The following is a 7214-nucleotide window of genomic DNA, read 5'->3' on the forward strand; positions in this document are numbered from 1 at the left end:
CCTGGAGAGAGAGAGAAAGGATCAAAGTGGTCAGGGGGAAACTTCACCATCCCATGGAACAAAGTGGTCTGAGATGTTTGATTTTAAGGAAGAATGTTTGCGTTGTGAAATTTTCCGGTTTTCTCTGAAGAGCTGTTGGACAAGGGTGCATGTATCAAAGTCACAGACCTTTGTCACTGGCAGCCATCAGGCCCCTCCAAGACTTTTAATGGCTAGAGAATATATTTATTTCTCAGTACATCGTAGCTGTTGAAATAAGTTGCTAATTCTTGTCCAGTTTCACATCAAAATCATCCACTGTTTTTATCTCTCTGTCCCTCATGGCTACGTTGGCAAAAGATAAATTATTTGCTATTAAAGTATCCTGACAAATCTAGCTAGCACAGAGCAGATTTTTTCCCCCTCTCATCTGAAAAGCTATTAGTATGTTTCCTAGGGTAGACGTGATTAGCTTATACTGGCAATGTAGTAATAAAATCCTCTCCTTAACCCTCCCATTATGCAGAGGAAAAATATAGATGTGTGCCCCAGAGTTATGAACATCATTGGGGTTCTGACCATCATCATGAGTAGAGACTTCTAGAAGTGTTTGTGCTCCATCTGCAGTGAAAAGGAGGACTGCTAAATGACTTGGCAGAGGGAACACTAGCAGCAAGGAAGAGGAGAGAAAGAGAAGGGGGAAAAGTTAGCAGCCTCATGTATAAGTTAGACTTTAATTCAGTTTTGCTACTATTTCAAAGTTGGCTTGTCATCACCAACAGTAGCTGGATCAGGTATCAAAAAACTGTAGTAACAGTGACAAGGTTTGCTTTCTGTTGGTCTCACTTGTAGCCAGTCTCATACTCTTCAAAAACTGGGCAGGCAAACTGGCACTCTGTAGTGAGAAGTCCAAACAGTCAATTTTGGTGTGACTAATAACAAGAGGCAGCTGTTATGCCTTGCAGTTGATGGAGATCTAGACATAAATTTTGTGGTGATTTTTGTATTTGCACACGTAAATCTCAGCAGAAATTAAAGGGAATAATACAGTGGAAAACAAACAGTACAGGCTAGTCAGTATCAGGGAAAGTCTAGCAAAGGAATTTAGTGTATTTGTGCTGGCAAAGAGAGAAAAGTAGCCATTGCCACCTGAGGAACAACATTCTCCTACATGTCTCTTTACACACTTACCCTGAGGCGCCAGTTAAAAAGGGCCGGGTAAACCCAAAGGTTTCAAAGCAGCTGATTTCTAAGAATCTCCACGTGGAAAGAAAGCATTGTAATGGCATCTGGGGAAAACAAAAAGCCATGTAAATTGAGGACTGCTTTGAGACCATGGTCTGGGTGGAATTTTCACAGCCCACCTTCCTGTTTTCAAAACACAGATGCATTCCTGCTTACTTGCTGCACTTTTCTAACACACGGCAGGAAAATAACTTTTTCAGAGCTCATACTAAAAAAACACCAATTTTTGTGATTTACTGATGTTTGGGAAGCCAACTAAGCAGAGTGGTGAGAAAAGAAAGACACCAGAAGTTTCACTATCTCCCCACTTTGGCTTGTCAGTAGTGTTTTCGGAGTTGAGCTGAACCTCAGCTTGACCCACAGTACAGCATGTCCCTTGGAGAGCACAACCCTCCTAGTCATGCCCTAGTGTTTCTTCACAGTAAACACGATTCCTGATCTGGTTTAGGACTTGATGGAATATATTGGGAAAATAAGATAAGAAAACTTCTGATGAGGACTATGTGGGGGGAATAGGGTATGCCCCTTTAAACCGCTCTATTTGAATTACTCAAAAACCTCTGTAGTTTTCATTATAAAACCTCTAAATCCCCTTTGATTCTCATGTGTGTGTGTGTGTGTGTGTGTGTGTGACATGAAAGTACAAGTTAAATGCAGATACAAATTCTGACAGTATATTCACAAATACCTTTTTAAAGTTTGTACCGAAAGACCTGTTTCACATGGCAAACTGAAAATACTACAGCCTGAGTGTTCTCTTTCAGGACAAATGGGCCCCCAGAAGGAGAAACCACAGGAAAATCATAGAGGTATAATTGGGAACAGGATATCATGTTGAACATTGCTTATCTGACACAACTTTTGTTCCATTCCATAGGGATGGAAGCTGTTCTGGATGTAAGGAATGAATCAGACTCAAGAGGCTGCCAAGAATGAAAAAAGCTAAAACTCCACAATCCTCAGTGCTATTTTATCATAGAATGGAAAAGATGGTAATTTTTGCAGAAAAAACCCCAATATATTAGATAAAAATCTGATATATTGCCTATGTCAACCCAAAGACATGTAAAAATTAAAAATTTGGCTTCATATCAAAACTGTGGATAATCTGGACATTGAGTTGCATTTGGTTCTCATTTAATTATCTAATAATTAATATTAAAATTTTTGTTGTTTTAATGAGATTAAATTCCATTTGGCTCCAATTCAGATAACAAAGCTATTATAATAATTTTAACTCATCAGACTTCCAGCAGAATGTCAGGTAATTCCTATGACGTATGTCTAAAGCAGTTTTGGGATCAATACTCCAGCTACTTTTCAACAGATAATACACCTATAGAATTTTACTTGAAATACGAGTCCCTGAAGAAACCTGACAGTTTAATTAACCTGGTGATGAGTTTGCTTCCTTTGCTTCCTAGTTTCCCTCACGAAACTATCTCTTTTGCTTTTTTTTTTCATTTTCTCCACAGTTACCCAGATGGAAATCTTCTGCATTTGCAAGAAAAATTCTTGTAAAGAGAGCTTTCTAATTGTCAGCAATTTGTTTAAGCATTTCAAATTCATACCTGCACATCATCCAGTCTTTCTGTGTTCCTTTTGAGTCTTTACTAAAACCAGAACTTAAAAATTATGCAACCTGTACTGTTGCACGATGAGAGGAAGTGGGACTACTGCAACTTCCACAAATAAGTGTAATAATTAATACTATAAGTATTATGGTATTATTAGTAGCAATGTTTAAACAAGTGTTTAACAATTGCTGATCAAACAGGCACAAAATTCGCATGCTCTTACTGTGTGATGGGCCTTGGAGAGGTGGGCACACTTTCTGCCCTGCTATCACGTGATAAAAAAACCCACACAGGCAGTTTTCTTGGTCTTAGCCATCAGCTTTTAATTGACCTGTGTGATTGTTTCTCTTCCTGTAACAAGTGCTGTCATCTCTGATTCTGAGGCATGCTACAGGCAGAGAAAGGCCCTATAGGCAGTGTGCAGGCAAACCACACAATTCTTTGTCGTTGCCTGGCCATTGTTAGCCTAAGATTTGGCAGAGGCCAGGGTGAAGAGCAAGAGGAATGTCAGCACAGCTGGTGCAGACGTGCAGATGGAGCTGGATGAAGCGGGTTTGCACATGAGTACTTGGAAAGAGCACAGTGGGAAGGCGTGTTCCTTGGGTGAGAGCACATGACAGGCACTGGACACCACAGCACCACACCCAAAGAAAAGCAAGATCTCACCTGCTGCTGCACCGACAAACAGGCATGCATGACACAAGCTAACAAATCCACCATGACTGTCATGCCAGTGGGATCCTTCTGTGATGGGGATGTAGCATTGCAGAGAGGTTCACCTACAACTATTTTGGCATCATTAGCATCAGATGTTGGTTTTTTTCTGGGATCTTCACCCTGAGCCCCAGATATTGAACTCTGCTGTCTTCAGAGACCAGCCTTCATTTACCACTTTGACACTTTCCTGCATTAATCTATTTTTGCCTTTGCAACTTAGCAAAGTTGTCAAAGTTTATTCACAATCAAAGATTTCAAATATTTGGAAGCTTTTTGCCACTGAAAAAATGTTTTTAATAGCCTTTATAAAACATGTAAGCGAAGTTAGCATCAAAGCCAAAGAGCTTAGGTTGATGCTGCCCCTGTGACCTGTCTCTGCTGGCAGGTGGATGGTGAGTCACACATGCTCTGAATCTGCATGTACTGTTTGAGACAAGCTCCTCAGGGGGTAATGATAAAACGCATGCAGTATTATTTCTTGTACAGCAAGAAAGGCACATCCATATTTACTCCTCTGCACTAATAGCAAGTTCAGAAAAGAACATTCCAACTTTGGAGCAGCTCAGGTGTCTGTGCTAACATATGTGTTCACTGTACAGCACTAAGGATACAGGTATCTCCCAGCAGCAGACATTCCTAAGGAGAAGGGTAGAAAGAAGCTGTCCCTTGGAAGCAGGTGATTCACTCTCTCTAGGGTACCAATTCCTACAGACACAATGGGCAAGTCTTGCTCCTTTACTCTGCTGGCAGCCCTTAGATCATCTCAAGGAACAGCCACAAGCCAATTTCAGTGACAGTCTCCAGCAGCTGGAGGGAGGGAAAAAATCAGATTAGCAATCCATTTGGCCTAGTTAGGCAATTTTCAATACTGTATTTCAGAGCATTAAATTAAAAAAAAAAAATAGGAAAAAAATTGAAAAAAAAAGAAGAAAAACCAAACAAAACCACAAATACCACCAAACCCAATCCTTAAATGCCACCTAGTGGTAAAAGCCATTTTAACATCCCTGCTTTACAGGGGAAACACAAGTGGAAAAGGATCACTGCATGGAGTCATGGTTGGGATTTTCTGAGTTCACTTGAATGTCTCAAGGTCAGAAGTTCTAGGAATATTGGAAATATGCTCACAGAGCTCAAGCTCTGCAGTGCTGTGTGCTGTGATGTCTCACTTTCAAATGCCTCAACATGGGAGCAGTATCCCCAGCTGCAAACTGGGGAGCCTGTCCTTGCAGTAGGACAGTGGGTAGGTCTGCGACATGCAGTTAGTGTCTGTGTGAACCCAGAAACCTTAGGATGCTGTCACGGGAGACAGCCACCCACGGTGCAGGCACGAAAGGAATCTCACGTGCAAAAACTTTGAATCCTTATTAATACTGGTGTCTTAAAACTGGTTCAAAGTTGCTACAGCAAGATCGTAGCAAGTAGTTCACTGATTCTATTTGAAATCTCTGTGCGTTGCAAAACAAGCTGTCAACACTGGCTGAAAGGGTCTATATAGCATGAATTCCAGCTCAAATTACCAACTTTTTGCTGGTACCTGCAGCCTTTCACAAGCACTTCCTGGTCCTGCTTGACAAAACCCCAGTACTTATCAGAACAGAGGTCACTGACCAGCTGTCCTCTGTTTGGATACATAATCTTCTGGGGCTGTTTTTCTGCAGAAATACTCCTCGTGTCTCTGAGAAGATGCTGCTGGGACCCCGATCAGCAATCAGCTGGGACCCCAGACCAGAGCAAAGCCAAGCCAGTGATCTGTCCAAGCTATGAGGAACTGCATGAAGTTCTCTGGCATGACACATTCTGCTCTCCTGCAGTATTGACTTCACATCATGGCAAAGGATCCCTTAATACACTCACAGGCAATCAATCTGCCTTCTTCAAAGCAGCACTGTGGCAAGAGGCAGACCATGTCACTCCAGGGGATGTACTAAAGAACTTGTTCTCTGAGAAGTGCCACTCTAAACAATGTTCTCGCCTTAAAAAAAGCTTAGGACCACACCAGAGAGCTTAGATCAAGCTTGGAAGCATCCATTTTTCAAATAATGTACATCCATAAGAAAAGGAGAGTGCTGAGAGGGAAGAAAATCTCAATTCCCTGCTGAAAAGATCTGCAGCTTGATCTGCTTCAACTGGTTTTCTCTTTCCTTTCCGTGTAGCTGATTTCCCTTTAAGATATATGTGTAGGTTGCGATGTGTGCAGTAGTGCTACTATTACTTTAAATAGGGCATTGTCATTTGTCATTGCCTCATCAAATGTGATATGCTAATGAAGGAACCATTAAGTTCCAGGAAGATTTTTGAAGATTTTACTGTGAAAATCCATATCTCAAGGTATGATATCACCACCTGAAGAATGTTTTCAGAATCTCCATGTGGTTGCAAGGCTAAAAACATGTATGTGCCAAACCCATGATCACCACTTCCTAAGAAACTTCAAACCAGAAAAGAATAGCCAGAGATTTACCCCAAAACCTGAAGTGCAGTGGGGCTGGCACCCACATGGAGGAAGAGAAGACAAGACAAGAATGCAGAACTATGAGCACCAAGGTCACAAATGACAAGGAATTTTGAATCACTATATTTAAGTTCATTTTTGCAATAGACAACACATGTAATCATATTCATAGAAGCTTTTACTGTCTCAGAGGTAGGGCAATGCCTTGAAGATGTGATAGCAACGATGGCTTCAAGCACTCATCCACCTCTTTGCATTGCCCTTAGAAGGAGAAACCTGCAAAAAGGAATAGATGAGGACCACATCCTCCCCTGGGGTAGGGGAATGAGGAAACAGAGAGAGCAATCCTGGAGCCATACAAGCTGGGCTGGCCAATGTTCTGCAACTCTTGGTTGTTCCTGCATAGTATCAGTATAGGAAAAGAACAGGCAGCAACAGAGCTCTGTGTCTTCACCATTCCTTCACCACCAGGGCCTGACAGAGTTGGGCTCCTGAATTTTGCTTGTGCAGGCAGCATGCACTGTGGCATTTTCCTTCATGCATCTCTGGGCTCATGATAGCTTCTTGGTGAGGAAAGCTCTTCTGGAGATAATGCCCTTGGCCAGTTTGTGTTTCAGTAGCCTTGCTGTCCCTGCTTCCTACAAGCCACTTCGTCCTTATTCCACAGACCTCTGTCCTTTGGTGGCAAATGCCCCTGTCACCAAAGTCCTCATGTCCTTCTAATACACGAGGTGCCAGGAGCTAAGCATCTGTTTCCTGTCTAGCTGGATTGAGATGTCACCTATACTTCCAAGCACAACTACTCAATCCCAGAGGATGAAGGAGGAGTAAGGACAGGGTGGTGGCAACAGCAGTTCATCAGTCCATGTCAAGGGCCCACTAAGAGCACGGGTAGGAACATGGCATATTGCGAGGCACTGACAGATTGGTGGCAGGGATGCACGTCACCTCCACCCTCTCCGCTTCCGTCTTCTGCAATCCTTTAGGAATAGGCACTGTTTGGAGAACTGGCATCACTCTTCATCTTCTTTTCGCTGCCTAAACTGCAACAACCATTACTTTTACAATTGAATATTTAATGTACAGGTCAAAGGCCAGTCTTTTAAAAAGAAGATAGTGCCGTTCCCTAAACTTCACACAATTTAACACAGGGCAGCGAATGAAATCTGCTCTTTCAGGAAGTATCTCCCTCCAACTCAGGTCTGTTTACTTACACACATTGAGTGAAACAATCCTGATGC

Source organism: Camarhynchus parvulus, chromosome Z (genome assembly GCF_901933205.1).
Source record: "Camarhynchus parvulus chromosome Z, STF_HiC, whole genome shotgun sequence".
In the NCBI taxonomy this organism is placed as follows: Eukaryota; Metazoa; Chordata; class Aves; order Passeriformes; family Thraupidae; genus Camarhynchus; species Camarhynchus parvulus.